At 35.4% G+C, this 17,505-nt stretch overlaps 1 long non-coding RNA gene across 16 annotated transcripts in view; it reads left to right on the top strand.

Annotated features, from left to right (window-relative positions):
• Positions 1–17,505, top strand: part of LOC106505379 (uncharacterized) — a 916,097-nt gene that overhangs the window by 336,679 nt on the left and 561,913 nt on the right. Inside the window, exon 3 of one of the 16 annotated variants that reach the window (XR_014824128.1) lies at positions 3,604–3,670. The exons of the other annotated variants lie outside the window; for them this stretch is intronic. This is a non-coding gene — a long non-coding RNA (uncharacterized LOC106505379). The remainder of the gene's footprint in view (positions 1–3,603; positions 3,671–17,505) is intronic. 16 annotated transcript variants of the gene reach the window in all.

Genomic DNA, 17,505 nt, shown 5'->3' with positions numbered 1-17,505 from the left:
TGTAAGGCTTTAGCTACTATCTATAATAATTCCTCAGATAAAACTGGGCAGTCAATTGCAAACCTTCTGAAGAAGACTCACCTTTCTAGATGCCATTAAGAACATTTATGATTCATGGGAAGAAGTTAAAATATCAATATTAACAGGAGTTTGGATGATTTTGAGGGGTTCAAGACCTCAGAGGAGTAAGTAACTGCAGATGTGTTGAAAGTAGCAAAAGAAATAGAGTTGTAAGTGGAACCTGAAAATGAGACTGGATTTTTGCAATCTCATGATAAACCTTTCACAGATGAGAAGTTGCTTCTTATAGATGAACAAAGAAAGTGGTTTCCTGAGATGGAATCTACTTCTGGGGAAGATACTGTAAGATTATTGAAATGACAACAAAGGATTTATAATATTACATAAACTTAATTCATAAAGTAATGGAAGGGTTTGAGAGTCTTGTCTCCAATATTTAAAGAAGATCTACTGTGGATAAAATGCTTATCAAGCATTGCATGCTACAGAGAAATCATCTGTGAAGGGAAGAGTCAATTGATGTACCAAACTTATAGTTGTCTGATATGAAATTACCACAGCCACTCCAACCTTCAGGAACCACGACCTTGATCAATCAGCAGCCACTAACATTGAGGCAGGACCCTCCACCAACAAAAAGATTGTGACTTGCAGAAGGCAATAATGGTTAGCATTTTTTTAACAAGAAAATATTTTTAATTAAGATATGTATATTGTTTTTCTAGACATAATGCTATTGCACTTGGTAGACTACAGTATAGTGTAAAAAATTTTTTTTATATTTACTGGAACACAAAAAAATTTGTGTGACTCAACTTAATTTCAGTGGTATAGAACCAAACTCACAGTATCTCCAAGGTGTGCCTATAGTGCTGCAGTGAACATGGGGGTGCATATGTCTTTTCAAGTTAGTGTTTTCATTTTCAGATGATCAGCAATATACATTGCTGAATCATATGGTAGATCTATTTTTAATTTTTTTGAGGAACTTCAAACCATTTTCCATAGTTGCTGCATCAATTTATATTCCCACCAATAGACACGTGTTCCCTTTTTTCCGCATTTTTGTTAATGCTGTTTATTTTTATTATACTTTTTGATAATAGCCATTCTGACAAATGTGAGGTGCCAACTCATTATGGTTTTGATTTGCATTTCCCTAATAATTAATAATATTGAGTGTCATTTCATGTACCTGTTGGGCATCTATATGTCTTTTTTGGGAAAATATCTGTTCAGATTTTCTGCCCAATTTTTAATTGAATTTTTTTTTGGCTGGGTTTTTGAGTTGTATAAACTCTTTATGTATTTTGAATACTAACCCCTTATCAGATAAATGATTTATAAATATTTTCTTCCATTTAGTAGATTGCCTTTTTATTTAGTTGGTTGTTTCTTTTGCTGTGCAGGAGCTTTTTAATTTGATGCAATCCACTTGTTTATCTTTTCTTTTATTACTTTTACTTTTGGAGTTAGATTCAAGAAGTCATCACCAAGACCTATGTCAAGGCACTTACTATCTATGTTTTTCTCATTTTTTTCTTTCCTTTCTTTTTTTTCCCACACATGCAGCATATGGAAGTCCCTGCCACAGCTGCAACAATGCCAGATCCTTAACCTACTGTGCCACAGAGGCAACTTTGCCACCAATGTTTTCTTTTAGGAGTTTTATGGTTTCAAGTCTTATGTTTAAGTCTTTAATCCATTTTGAGTTTATTTTTGTGTTTGGCATAAGGTAATGTTCTAATGGGTTAATTTCTGGGCTCTCTAATTGCAGTTCCACTCCCTTCCAAATTAAAACATGTTGAATGAGTCTATTATAAGGATTAACATACCTCACAGGCCCCAATGCCACAATTACAGCCATAAAAGCACTCCTTGAACTATCTCCTAAGAGAAAGAATAAAACATCCTACCTCAAGACATTTGCAAATTTAACAGAGTGGTCATCTTTGAAGGCTAATTGGCTTTTGGAGTGTTTATAGACACAAAAGTACCAAATGCTGCTGATCTCTAGAAAGACACCCAGTGGTCAATAAACAACAATGAAAATGTTAAAGGTTGTCAGTCTTAAATGTGTATAACATTTTAGTGATCAATTATCTCATAGATTACTTCTCAGATTTCTTTTGTACTACTGGATGTATTCCCTCATCCTTGAAACTTGAAATAGTTGATTTGTAGCTGATTCAAATCTTTGCAATATCTTTTCTCATGGAGTTCAAGTTGTTTTGTAAGCACAGTTTTCTGACCCCTTAATCTGAAAGCCACCTTGTATATTCCACAATCTCACAATTTTTCCTTAAGTATAAATAATAATAGTACTTATCTGATGTTGCTGCTATGAGGATTCAATGGGTTAATTCATTTAAAGTGCCTAGGAGAGTGCCTGGAAGGTAGTAAAAACTAAAAGTATATTTATTTCTCTTATCATTACTGTCCTTGCTAAATTTGAAAATTAAAGGGTGCACATGTAATGAGGCAGTATTCTCCTGAAAGCACTTAATTCAAAATACTACCAAGGCAAAAATGTATTGTGACCTCTATCTCATCTTGATTCTAATCTCAAAGTAAATGACTATTTATATACTATTTGCTTTCATTTTGATTTCCAGGAAAGACTTTTGATCAGAACAATCTGTTTTGAATCTTGTCACTTCTATTTACTAGTTACATAACCCTACTAAATCTTTCTAAGCTTCTCTTTACTCAGCTGTAAAGTAAGGATAACACTCATGGGATTCTTAGTAAAATCAATGAAAATAATGTGTAAATATCTGAACAGATAATGTCTCGCCCATAGTATATACTCAGTAACTACTCCTTTTCTATTCCTACTTCATTGTTTCCAAAGTGAATCTGAAAAGTAATGATTACTTTGATAAGAGTAAAGACAAATGTAGCCCAGGCAACAGTCTAATTTTAATCTACTCTCCATTGCTTAAAGAAAATCTTAACAGTTAAGAATTAATTTTTCTGATTTTTTCTTAAACTCAGAATTAGGCATGAAATCATGAAAATAAAGAATTGTTAGCTTTTTACTAAATTAAATTTTACTAAATTTCTTCTGTATTTAATACATACATGACAAACTTGCCAGATCCTTTTCAGAAAATGTTATAATATAAAAACCTGTCTCATTGTTTCCCTGTGAAGCCATTATTAATTACCTTTATTTAGATCAGAGGAGTATATGTATACTGTGTGTGCATATACATATATATATATATATATATATATGTACACACACAAACATTTAGATTTGTCCATTATTAAGTTTTTTAACTTCATTTTTAATGTTATCAAAGAAATGAATATCCCTGTGACTAAGATTGAGAAATTTAGAAAAAATGTAAAGTAACCAAAAAAAAAAAAAAAAGATCACCCATAATATCACAATTAAAAAAAAATTGTTTAGGGAATTCCCTGGTGGCTCAGTGGGTTAAGGATCTGGCACTGTTACTACTGTGGCTTGGGTCACTGCTGTGGTGGGGGTTTGATCCCTGGCCTGAGAACTTCTACATGCCACTGGTGTGGGCAAAAAAAATTAGTATATTTCCATTCTTTCTAATTTTTTTGCAGAAAATCCAATTCATTTCAAGTATTTCAAACATCTCACATTCAGAAGACAATAAGAAACTTCACAAAGGTAAAGATTTTGGAATGGGCTGGTACAAGTGTCATGGGTGCCATAAGGAGGGACTGGAGTAAGCTCCTTATAGCCATCTCAGACAATGCAGTCACCTCGAGTCCTCAGTGTGCTGGACAGGGAATGAGATTATTTGGAGGAGTCTCTCTCTTTGGGCTAAGGTGTACTGGATATAAGGGAATGAGCACAGCTAGTCAGAGTTAGCTTTAAACATGTCTTACATTGCAGTGAGGTCTCACTACCATGGGCAAGGATTTTGGAGGGAGATGGAAATGAAGAAATTATAGAAATATGGAGAACACTTGGGATAAGCAGTCAGATCCTGATATTTGTGGGGCTCAACAGAGTTTATTTGCTAAACTAGAGAAGTGGTATTCCCTCCATCCAACCCTCCAGGTTTTCAGTTCTTGCTGGAACACTTTAGTTAAGAATAACTCCTTTGGGCTCCAGGGCATTATAATCTAAATAAGGAGAGTGAAAGCAAAATTTAGGACAGAGAAAGGGAGCTTTGTTCTGATTTGCCTTTCCTCTAAGACTAGTAAGGAAAGGATGGGGGAGTGGGATAAGCTCTGGTCCTTTAGATCACAGAAGAAAGGAACAGAGGCCAGTTATAGACTTGTGACATGAGAAAAATCTGCCTTTATTTCCCTGATGACCTGTGAGAGGCAGAGATGAATTGACAGATATTAATTATTATTTTTCCAGCTTTATTAAGTTATAATTGACAAATAAAATCGTTATATATTTAAAGTGCACAACATGATGATTTGATGTTTGATATGTTTACATTGTGAAAGGATTCCCATGATTGAGTTAATTAACATATCCATCACTTCATACATTTTCCTTGTTTTTTTTTGGGGTGGGTGAGAATGCTTAAAATCTACTCTCTTAGCAAATTTCAATAATACAATTCAGTATTATTAACTATAGCCATCATGCTATCCATTAGATCCTTCCTTATATATTCTTCTTATAATTAAAAGTTTGTAGCCTCTCCCTATTTTCTCTATTCCTCAGCCCTGAGAACTGTTAATTATTGAGCAGTTGATCAGGTGATCAAAAAGTTAATTTTGAGAGAGGGAAGAGATGACGGAGGTGAAATATATTTAACAACAAAAAATTCATGTCTTTATAAATGTGTTATGCATAAGACATAGACAAAACTCCCAGAACTCCAGGGCCAAAGGCCAGAACTAAAATGTAAATGTAATAAGTTTGGTAGAGAGCTTAAAGTGGAGGCAGGAGATTTGCCTTCTTTTTTGCAACTCCTATAGGAAAAGACAGAATTTTCGTGCATCTTAATGGAAATATTTTTATTTCAAGCATAGGAAATAAAGATTCTATTTCTACTGGCTCAAGCTAACTTAATGGTTTAATGTTAATTTGCGGTATAGACATTTTAGCAAGTTAGGCAGATATGTTTGCTGTTGCATGGGAAGGAAATATTGTGTAGCAAATTGCACCGAGTTCCCTATTTTCAGCAAAGGCAGATTCCAGGTTGTATATATGTCTGTGAGTGGGAACTCTTCTTTGAAAAATGACCACTTATAATTCCTTTTGAGCAAACTCTTAGCTCTTTTAACATACACTCAAGACAGTTCAGTAAGAATGCTTTTTGTTCAATTAGGTGAAGATTTCAAGCTACTTTGATGCTCTCCAATGAGGGCATCAAAAGGACCCATTTTGAGTTCTAATCAACTTTGGTTTTTAATATTAGTGCGAATAGAATCATTGAAGCCAGCTGCCTTCACAGGGGGCTGGGGTGGATTATAGGGCCACTGTTCTTGTATCAGTTAGAAAGTGTCTCAAGTTACCATCTACAAAATTTAAACATCTGTGTTACCCTGGCCTAAAAGGTAAATTCACTGTAAAGAATCATGTACCCTAACTCATTTGTCAAAAGTATAGTTTGGACCTTTGCTTCCATTTGTCTGATTTTGAAAAAACAAATTCCAAAATGGATGTTGTATTTTCACACCTAAGAAAACACTGATGTGTTTCTAAAAATCAACATATTCTGGCGTAGTAAAAGGCATACATAATATAATTGAATAGTGACTATTGATAATATAGCTCAGGGGCCTCAGTGTAATATAACCCAAATTTAGACGAAATATATATGAGGTTTTTTGTTGGTTTGTTTGTTTTTTACTATATACATGCTGCACTGTCTATTTGGACTGGCAAAATACAAGCAAGCTGGGTAGAATACTGGTGCACTTAATAGTCATATTCATAGCAGTGCTTGTTTTGTTTTGTTTTTGTTTGTTTTTACAGATACCACTAGCACATATGGTGCTTTTGTGAAAAATAGAAAAGACCTCCTTTCTGGGTAAATAAATTATAAATTTATATATTTGCATATATATCTAGATCTTTTTAGATAGATAGATATGCATATATATAAATATAGATAGATAAATGGATAAATAGATCTCTATCTGTATACCTGGTTGGCATTTATCATACCCAACTCATCTCTAATCTTGAATACAACTTTTCCAAGCTGGCTTTGCTGATGTGCTCACTTCTGATCCTTCGAGTCAGCAGCATTTTCTTCATCATACTAATGAGGAAACTGAACCTCAGTGAAAAACTTGCTCAAGGACACACCTAGGTGTTATATCAGGGACTGAACAATAAGGTTTCTTTACTTCATCTGTGCTAGGCAACGCTGCCTTTTAGGAAGCTGATACATGAATTTAATGCAATTTTATGCCTACAACTGAGATAACTGGCACATTAATATTCACTAACATTTTCATAATGGCACAAAAATTTTCTCTTGTGACATTAAGTGAAAGTTTTCCTGGGTCTTCATTGAAAAGACTAATGGGATTAATTCAAATTCAGGTTCAGTAAACATTTGTTGAGTGCTAAATGTAGGAAGTGCTAATTAATATGGGAGATAAAAAGGCAACCCAGCCAAGCAAGACCCCTTTATCAAGCAAGTTCCTCTCATGCAGCCAGTGGACATGAAGGACTAAGTCTATTTGTAGCAGATTTTATTTCCCAAAGATGGCAACATTGTAAGACATGTTTGTTGCACATGCTCTTCTACAATGTAAGCTTGCTACTCCTCCATCAAAAGGTAGAGTCTTATTTCCCTTTCTTGAATCTGGGCAGGCTTTGAATCTGCTTTGACTTATAGAATACAATGGAAGTGATGCTGTATATGACTCTTTAAGCTGAATTGTAAAAGACTAAGAAGCTTTTACTTCGTTTGCTGGACACTCTTTTGGAGTCATGAGCTGCCAGAGAAGAGATCCAACAACCCTAAGTAAGAGGGCCTTGCAGCAAGGAAGTCAAGCCATGGGGAGAGACCTCATGTAGGTATTCTGTTGACAGTTACAGTATGTAAGCCATCCCAGCTCAGGCACCAGCCATGTCGAGATAAGGATGCTCTAGATGGTTTCAATCATTATCCATCCTGACTCCCTCACCTTGGATTCTTCATAGCCCCAGACATGCAGCAGAGATATACCATCCCTGAGGTAACTTGCTCCATTCCCACAGGATCCATGAGCATACTAAAGTGTTGTTCCTTTATACCATTAAATTGGGGGTTGATTTGTTATGCAGTGATAGCAACAGAAATTGCATTCTTCCGTGGTAAGGCTACAGTTGTGTGAGGCAGAGGAATACTGTCAGGGTCTCCATACGGATGTCCATTTTTCCCCTGTAGCTTTAACACTTTTATAAAGAGAAAACAAAAAGACCTTGGAAGATAGGTAAGCCAATCTATGTAAGGATCATATTTCCAAAGTGGTTACTAACTTTAGAAATACTATAACAATATTTTTGCAAGTCAAACAAAAACATATATATATAACATGTTCTAAAGGAAGGAGTACAATATGTTTCAAGACAAACGAATGTTAAAAAAAAAAAATTCCCAAGACACTGTCTTCTTGATGTGGTTTCAAATGCTAACAGGAGATAAGGAAGTGCTGTCATTACTTTTATTATATATTATTTGGTGCCTGAGTTATGTTTTATCTGGTATATAAAAACCTCTATTTCTGCCTTCAGGGTGTACAATTTAAATCAGAGAGATATTATAAATGTCTGACAGAACACAGAATGTTCTGGTTTTTTTTACACTGATGCAGAAGTTTTCAAACAACCTAATCAACCACAATGTAAAGACATCAAGTGAAATGGAAAGCAACAACAGAACTCTCTCCAGAGTTTCAGGTTTTTATTTCAACAGGATAACTCCCTATTTTCAGTTCTTCATAAAAAAAGCCAATTGCATGCTCCATAATGGTTATAAAAATTACGAGATGCTGATTTCAGTGATGTGCAGAGAATAGTTTAAATGACTATTAAGAAAAAGACACATCTTTGGAACTTGGCTGTACATATGTTAAAAAAAAACATAATAAAATCTACTAATTAGATCCAAGGACAATCTGAATTAGTAATAAGTCTGAATCACACATTATGATAAGGAAATGTGATTTTATTACTTTACAATGAAATAAAATAACTTCTGCAATTAGAAAGCTATTTCTAAGTACAAGTTCTACATGACTTTTTTTCTTTTTTTTTTTTTTTTTTTGCTAAATGGATAATTTACAACTTGCATCATTGATCAACTGACCTCCATATTTGCTGAAGTCTTGCCTTTGCTAAGAACTCAAATATGCAGCAAATGTCAATCCTTGTTCATAGTTACTAGCCTATGGGGTGTGGAGAATTCTAGCAGAAAACAGAGATTAGCTGTCTTGCTCTCCAGGAGCTTAAATTCTGATTGGGAAGTTATTTATAGGAAACAACTGAGAAGACAAAATAGTTTATAATTCTACTTTTTCCTATAGCATTTCTGGGATAAGTCAAATCCAAGGAACTGCCAAGTTTCTTGGACAACATTGCCTTAACTATAGCTGAAGAGCAGACATTCGAAATACTTCTGAGGATGTGGAACTCTATTTGGACAATAAGACATGAAGACAGTACTTAATTTGCCTTCTATATTGAAAAAGTTTAAGAAAAGTTTTTTTTTTTTTCCCTAGGTATAAAAAGGTAAAACTTGGTTCAGACTGGCATCTGGATACTAAATGATTTAACTGAAGCCACCCGAATGAATGAAAATTTTAACTTTTAAAATAATCACACACACACACACACACACACACACACACACACACACACACACACCCTATTGACTACGAATGGTTAAATATCAATGTTTTAAGTATCATCAATTATTTATTATGGGGGCATCTTGAATTACTAGTAAATTGGATAGTTTTCTCTGAGGCATGATCCTGGAGAAAAATAACAGGCTTAGACTCAAAAGACATGAAATTGGATTCTTACACCACTTGCTACCAGTTTTATGGTTGAGGAAGCCATTTAAACCTGTGTAAATCAGTTTGAGCTAATAATGAGTCTCAATCACATATTAAGATAGGAAAATACTTATAGTAAGAATGAAATAACTTTGGCCATTAGAAGATAATTTTTCAGGTACAAGGTGGAAGACTTCTAAAGTTTTCTTCTGCAAAACAGACCCGATAATACCACCTCATGGAGATTTTGCGAATATTAAATGAGATGAATTGAATGAAAGAATTTTAAGAGGAAAATTGTTATACAAACTGTAGGACATTATTATGACTCTCTAATTTTGTTTTTCTAAAGGTAATCAGAAAAAAAAGAAACAATCTTACTCTGGAAATAAGGATTTTATTCTGGAAATAGTGATTTTATTCTGGAAATAGTGTTAAACCAATAGAGATTTACTCATATCTGCAGTGCTCCCCTGTTCTCTAGTTTGGAGAGCTCTATGAGAATAATAACATCTTAGGGTATGACGCTAACAAATAAATTCAACAATTTTGAGCATTTGACTTAAAATGGACTTTAGGTCAAAATAAAATGTAGAGTAATTGTTTGATTACCTAGAATGATTTCTAGCCATCTAATTTAGTAATCCTTTCCCCAAAGAACTGCTATAGACTTTAGTTTCCATACTGGTTGCTAGTAGGTGTATAAGGAGGAAAACTCAAAAGCACAAAATGCAATGCTTAAGGAAAAAGTCAGTCACTTCTTTTGGAGCATTCACAAAAGTAAAGTGACCAAATTTCCTTCAAGGTCCTCAGGCCACTGGGGTCAAATAGTTTAAATTGGCCTCTCTCATCATAATTGCCTTGTAACTCCCTCTGTATTTCCCTTTCTTCTTCCCTTGGTGCTCCCAGAGAGGGGACCTGCCTCACCCTGGAGGCTGTTTTGTTTTTCTAAGTTGACTTGAAGCCAACTTCTTGCAAAAGGACTTCCTGTAGTGGCCCTGGGCTTCCTTACTTTTATTCACATCTGGATTTTGCTCAGGGTAATCCAGAAAGTGCAAGGAATTTTTAGATTCCTCCTGAGGTCTTGCCTCACACCAATCCTCTACAATCCAAAAGAGTAAATTTGTTCTTGTTTAGATAGCTTCCAAGTAAGAGAAAGTTCTGTCTCCTTCATAACCTGGACCTAGTCTACCTTTTAGTGTTCTTCCTTACCACTCTTTCCTACCCACACAATAATTTCCCCATTAGGACTTGCCTGTTTCACCCATTTAACACCACACTCTTGCTTTCATGCTTGGCTCAGGATAAGCTCTCCACCTGGAATGCCTTTTTTCTTTCTCTACAAAACCAATGCCTGTTCATCCTCTTTTTTAAAATTGCCCCCTTATGCCGTTATAAAGTCTTCTTCACTTATCCTAAGACAGGATCAGTTATGAGCATGCCATGGAACATTGTATAAGCTTCTGTGAGAACAGATATCCCAATATCTATTAATTTACATGTTAAATTTTCTATTTTACCCAATAGAATATAAACTTCTTGCGGATAGAGCTCTGTTTCATGAATTCTTACTTCTTTTCCTTCAGGGTCTGGCTTGCCACCAGTTATGTGCTAAGTATTTCCTAAATAGTAAATGCCAGTGACCTAAAGTTTAATCTGAATTTGGCAAAAAGAGAAAATGCATTCTTTACTAGTAAAATTACAAAGGCACTATACTTTCTTTGTATAACATACAGGATCACGCATATGAACAGATCTTGAAAATCATAAGGCATTGCACAAATGCCAGATGTTTTTGGTTGACATGACCCATTCATTCATGGAGAGGCAGAAGAACTTAGCAGTTAAGAGCATGGAACTCTCTGCAGACTGCCTGGGTTGGAATCTTGGCTGTACTATTTACTACTGCGTACTCTTGGGCAAGATAGTTAAAATCTCTGTGGCCCAGTTTCTTTGACTATAAAAGAGGATTAGTTTCCTTTTAGTTGCTAGTGTGGATGTAAGGGGAAAAAAAAGACAACAAAACTTAATATTTGAAGTACAACCATACATCTCATAGACCTGTTGTGAGTATTTAAAAAGGATTAATACATGCAAAAAATATTTAGGCGTGGTACATACAGAATAAGTACTGTGTAGGAGTAGGCAGTCGTAATTCATTGAAGATGTGGAGTATTTTTTAACAAAAATATTTATCAGTGCTAGGCACTGTCTATATAAAACAACCAATAAATGATTGAAATATGACATGTGCTATGGAGAAAATTAGATCAAGGAAGGGGGAGAAGAAGAGAGGGTTTGATATTTTAAACAAGGTGGTCAGGGAAAGCCTCCACTGACAATCACAACTATAGTAAAGGAAAGATTGTTCCAAATGTGGGCATATAGAGTGCACAGGCCCAGGCAAGAAGGTGGTGGAGTATTTGAGTAACAGCTATGGCTAGTCTGGCTGGGACAGAGTGGCCAGTGGTGGAGTGACAAGGGATTAGGTCAGAAAGAGGCCAGAGGCTGAGTCCTGAAGGGCATGGAAGGCCTTGCCTTTTACCCTGGCTGGTTGTTGCTTTTGAGTTGATAAGTGATGATGTGATCTCTTAAATTTAAAAGGCCTGCAGCACATTTAAGGATGGGTAGCTATTGGAGCAGGGAGTTTAGATATGAGGCTATTGCAATAATTGAGACTCTGGTGTTAATAATTATTTTCTGCCTATTCAAAACACAAATGCCAAGTGAACAGGCATTGTGTGCACATATGTTAGTGTTTTTTAATTTTTCACTATTTTCTCACTTTCTCATTTGATACATCATAATCAAATTAGTAATTAAGATCCTCATTCATTATATTTTTAGTCTTAATGATTAAGTCTTACTTAGTGGCCTTACTTTCACATTTTGGATTTTTTTACAGTGATGTTCTGCATGAAATTTAAACAAGAAACCAAGTACTGTCAATAGTTATCATCATATTGTCCTACTCTCCTTGCACATAGCTTTTCATTCAGTCACAAATACCAGGAATGTTGCAAATGGTTTAGGGTAACTAGATTTAACTATAAATTTATGTTGGAATAGAAATGTTTTTATGTAATTTCTATCCCTTTCTTCTTTTCCATTTTGCATTTCCTTTTATAAGTTAATTTGTTTCTTCTTCTCCAATAAAGCTACCTCCTTTTGATATCTTTTATTCATCTCTTTCATTCATATATTGTCTTACCAAATGCCTCACACTCTTTTCTCTCCTTTTTTCTCCCTCCTCCATCTTGACTGTCCCCCATCCCCAAGTTGCCTATCGATGACTATTTCAATTTTTCTTCAGGAAAATTTCTTTCAATGAGTTTTCCACGTTGACATGTTATCATTCTTTATATTCAGATTTTACTTTCTTGTTTCCTAAAACTAGCTTAAATGTCAAGTACCAAGATAATTTCTTGATAAGCCCCACATAAATATTCACAAGTAGATTTTTATGTCCTCTTCAGTGCAAATTGCTCAGTAATAACAAATATTAAATGGTGGTTATTCTGCTGAAACATTGACCTTTCAGATGATCAGTGACAAATAACTCTCAATGAACTTTGTACATCATTGTTTATTTGGACTGTGAATTCTAGTTCAATCATGAGAAATGTTTATTTTCCCACCCATGTGTGTACATAGTTATGCTAAAATACTTCATTTCTATTTTTTTTTAAACCTGATCTGCTGAATACAGGAAAAAAGGGGAAAAGAAATGTAAAGTTATTGTTACAGAGCCTCTGTAAAAAGTAATATGAAAATAAAAATTTTAAATTTAAAAAGAATGTCAGCATGACTTAACCTAATTTTATGAAGTGAGATTGAAAGTTCACAGATGACTAATTCTGGGGACAGATATTTACAAAAGCCAGCTGGGCTTGGGTTAAATGTCTACACAGAATGCAAGAGGGATGTCCAGAACATTTTGTTGACTTTGTCCTCTATTATCTCAGACAGCAGCTTCTCAAGTAGCTGTATAAAATGGGGCTGGTTTCAGATGCCTACAATCCTGATTAGCAATCACAGCAACTGAAGTAAAGCAAAACATCATCATAGAATGGTCTCCTTGATTACGAAGAGAATCTTTTAAGAACCCAATTGGGTACATGATGTTTGGTGAGGGAGATGAAGGATAAAAATAGATGGAAGAATGAATAGTCTAACTTAGAACCACTCACTCGTGATGGTCAAGAGGTATTCAGCTCATCTGCCTTTCCAAATAGATACACTTGTTCAATTGCTTTTATACCATAGTTCCTTGAGAAGATCTTGTTTCAGGTACAGCATACATTTTTCCACCTGAGGGAAGCTTACTGTCATTTTTAATTTTCTAATTTGAAACAATCATTCTAAAAGTGAGAGATTTGACAAAGATGCTTCAATTACAAGTGATTTTGTAGGTTCCAAGATATTTGAGGGAAAGTTATCTTTTTGGCAGAGGGGTTGGAAAATTTAAATCGATTAGGTTATTATTGGTTGTATTTTGTGTTCCCAGCACAGATTCAGTAAGCCAGTGGCTCAGTTATATTCTGGTGCTATTTCTGGTTCCCATCACTTTAGATAAAGCAGCAGTCAGATTTTAATAAGATTGTAGAGTAGCTTCAGGCAAGCATTTTTCTTTTCTTTTCTTTTTTTTCCTAAATTACTAAGTTTATTTGACAATTACAAAAGAGTACTCTGGTTCCCAATAGCTTTTACTTTTTTGGCTCTATTCCATTCTTAAGGTTTTTTTTTTTTTGGACTTTTCTATATAATGATTTTTATTTTTTTCCCCATTATAGCTGACTTACACTGTTCTGTCAATTTTCTACTGTACAGTATGGTGACTCAGTTACACATACATGTATACATTCTTTTTTCTCATATTATCATGCTCCATCTTAAGTGACTAGATATAGTTTCCAGTGCTACATAGCAGGATCTCATTTCTTATCCATTCCAAAGACAATAGTCTGCATCTATTAACCCCAAATTCCCAGTCCATCTCACTCCCTCCCCCTCCCCCTTGGCAACCATGAATTTGTTCTCCAAGTCCATGAGTTTCTTTTCTGTGGAAAGGTTCATTTGTGACATATATTAGATCCCAGATATAAGTGATATCATATGGTATTTGTCTTTCTCTTTCTGACTTACTTCATTCAGTATGAGAGTCTCTAGTTCCATCCACGTTGCTGCAAATGGCATTATTTTGTTCTTTTTTATGGCTGAGTAGTATTCCATTGTGTATATATACCACCTCTTCTTAATCCATTCATCTGTCAATGGACATGTGGGTTGTTTCCATGTCTTAGGCTATTGTGAATAATGCTGCAATGAACATGCGGGTGCATGTGTCTTTTTCAAGGGAAGTTTTGTCCGGATATATGCCCAAGAGTGGGATTGCTGGGTCATGTGATAGTTCTATATATAGTTTTCTGAGGTACCTCCATACTGTTCTCCATAGTGGGTTATACCAGCTTATATTCCCACCAACAGTGCAGGAGGGTTCCCTTTCTCCACACCCCCTCCAGCATTTGTTATTTGTGGACTTATTAATGATGGCCATTCTGACTGGTGTGAGGTGGTATCTTGTGGTAGTTCTGATCTGCATTTCTCTAATAATCAGTGAAGTTGAGCATTTTTTCATGTGTTTGTTGGCCATCTGTATGTCTTCCTTGGAGAAATGTCTATTGAGGTCATTTGCCCATTTTTCAACTGGGTTGTTGGCTTTTTTGCTGTTGAGTTGTATAACTTGTTTGTATATTTTAGAGATTAAACCCTTGTCATTTGCATCGTTTGAAACTATTTTCCCCCATTCTGTAATTTGTATTTTTGTTTAACTATTCTATATCAGTGTGTTTGTGTATGAGAGATGGATGGGTAGATAGTGGTCGAGTCTGCTGAAACTCAGACAAAGGAACAAAACTTTCCGAAGCAATAAAACCTCAACGTTCTGACTTTCCCTGTGAGCAGTGTGGAACATTTTCCCTAAATGAGAAAGGCAGACATTTTTACTTTACACCAGAGAATTTCATCTTCTTTAGCATCCAGAATTACTGATCTGGGACCTTGAAGCAATTACTGAACATTTTACAGATATTTATCATTAGCCCAGACTGCTCTCCTTCACTCCAGAGGCATATTTCCAACTTTACTGGGAGTTCTTCCCCTGGACATCCCATCGGCACTCCAAACTCAGCCTTTCAAAAGTGGAACCACTCTTTTGTGCCTCAAATTGGATTCTCCTACTTTATTTTCTCTCTTACTTACAGTATTACCAGTCACCCAAGCTGTGATACTTAGCATCTTTGGTTCATATATAAGACAAATAGATTTTGTTTGTTTGTTTGTTTGTTTGCTTTTCAAGGCTGCACCTGAGGCATATGGAGGTTCCTAGGCTAGGGGTCATGTTGGAGCTGCAGCTGCCGGCCTAAACCACAGCCACAGCAACGTGGGATCCAAGCTGCGGCTGCAGCCTACACTGCAGCTCACGGCAGTCCTCATCCTTTAACCCATTGAGTGAGGCCAGGGATCGAACCCACATCCTCATGGATACTAGATGGGTTTGTTACTCCTCAGCCACAATGGGAAGTCCAAAATAGATTTTAAAATGAAGACTGTTAAAAGAGACAATGAAGGACACTACATTGTAATCAAGGGATCAATCCAAGAAGAAGATATAACAATTGTAAATATAAGCTTTTTAAAATTGAGATTTAATTGACATTTGAGATTATATTAGTTTCAGGTATACAACACAATGATTTGATGTATGTATATATTGTGAGACAGTCACTGCTGTAGGTCTAGTTAATATCCATCAACACACAGTTACAATTTTTTTTCTTGTGGTGAGGACTTTCCTGCTCTACTCTCTTAGCAACTTTCAAATATACCATACCGTATTATGACTATAGTCATAATGCTGTACATTATATCCCCATGACTTGTTTATTTAACTAGAGTTTTATACCTTTGATCCCCTTCGCCATTCCAACCATCCCACCTCTGGCAACCATCAATCTGTTCTCTCCGTCCATGACTTTGATTTCTATTCATATTGACAAAAAGCTTTCAGGTGATTTTTTTTTCTGCTTTATCTATGATTATGATCACTTCCACTTTTTCTAGTATTACTTAATTTTGCCTTCTATTTTTGTTTTCCTTAAAAGATCTTGCTTTGGGGTTCCTGCTGTGGCACAGTGGATCCCGACTGTAGCAGCTCAGGTGCTGCCAAGGTGTGGGGTCACAGCTGTGGATCAGATGCAGTTCCTGGCCCAGGATCTTCAATATTCCCTAGGTGAAGCCGTTTTAAAAAAAGAAAACAAAAATGAAAAAAGACCTTGCCTTGTCTGAATTCCTTTCAAATTAGGGTTTTCATGGAACTAACTTTGGATTATATTAATATTCTTTATTGTCTCCTTTTTGTTTTCTTTATTCATCTTTTTTTGATCTATGTCTTCTAATTTATCTATATTCTATTTCTTCTTTTTTCATATTATTCATCATTGTTACTTTTTTATGCCTTTAAGAGTAGTTCATATTAACCATTGAGTACATATTACCATGTATTTGTAATTTTTACATATGAACTATAATATTATATAAAACACTGATGTAACTACCCCAATTCAAGAAAGAACCTTATCATTACCTTGTTTTCTTGTCCTATTTGAATACCGAGTGCTCCTCTGACTCACTTAAGTAGTATCCTGAAGTTTTATGTTTTTCATTTGCTTAACTTTCTTTGTTGATTCCATATACTTTTTTCATTTTTATATAAATGAAACCATGCTATGTATCCTGGCAAGAAGGTATTGCAACTCTCTACATTTACAATTATTAGGATTGTTGTAGCTAGCTGTAAGACATGGCATTGTATGAGTATGCCACAATTTACTCTCAACTGTTAATGGATATATTTATTCTTTTTTTTTTTTTTTTTTTTTTTGTCTTTTTTGTTGTTGTTGTTGTTGCTATTTCTTGGGCCGCTCCCGCGGCATATGGAGGTTCCCAGGCTAGGGGTTGAATCGGAGCTGCAGCCACTGGCCTACACCAGAGCCACAGCAACGTGGGATCCGAGCCGCATCTGCGACCTACACCACAGCTCACGGCAACGCCGGATCATTAACCCACTGAGCAAGGGCAGGGACCGAACCCGCAACCTCATGGTTCCTAGTCGGATTCGTTAACCACTGCGCCACGACGGGAACTCCTGGATATATTTATTCTTAATGGCAGTGCTGCTATGAACATTTGTGTTTGTCTCCCTATAACACAAGGGCACACACATGTGTTTCTCTGCACCCTTTAATCTCAAGTTTATATGTAACCGTATAATTGCTGAGTTATAAGCAATGCATTTCACATTTTATTAGACAATGCCAAATTGTTTCCCAAATTTCTTCATCAGTGTATATCCCTTCAAACAGAATATACTTTTCAGGTTGTTTTCATTCTCACTAGGACTTGATGCTCTTAGCCTTTAAATTATTACTAATCGCTGTGGAAAACATCTTTTTTTTTTTAATTTGCTTTCTCTCT

Source organism: Sus scrofa, chromosome 13 (assembly GCF_054392235.1).
Source record: "Sus scrofa isolate SSC_HxYL_T2T_F1_AM1 chromosome 13, Sscrofa_HxYL_maternal_Yorkshire_Landrace_v2.0, whole genome shotgun sequence".
In the NCBI taxonomy this organism is placed as follows: Eukaryota; Metazoa; Chordata; class Mammalia; order Artiodactyla; family Suidae; genus Sus; species Sus scrofa.
This window is presented reverse-complemented; position numbering and strand designations above follow the sequence as displayed.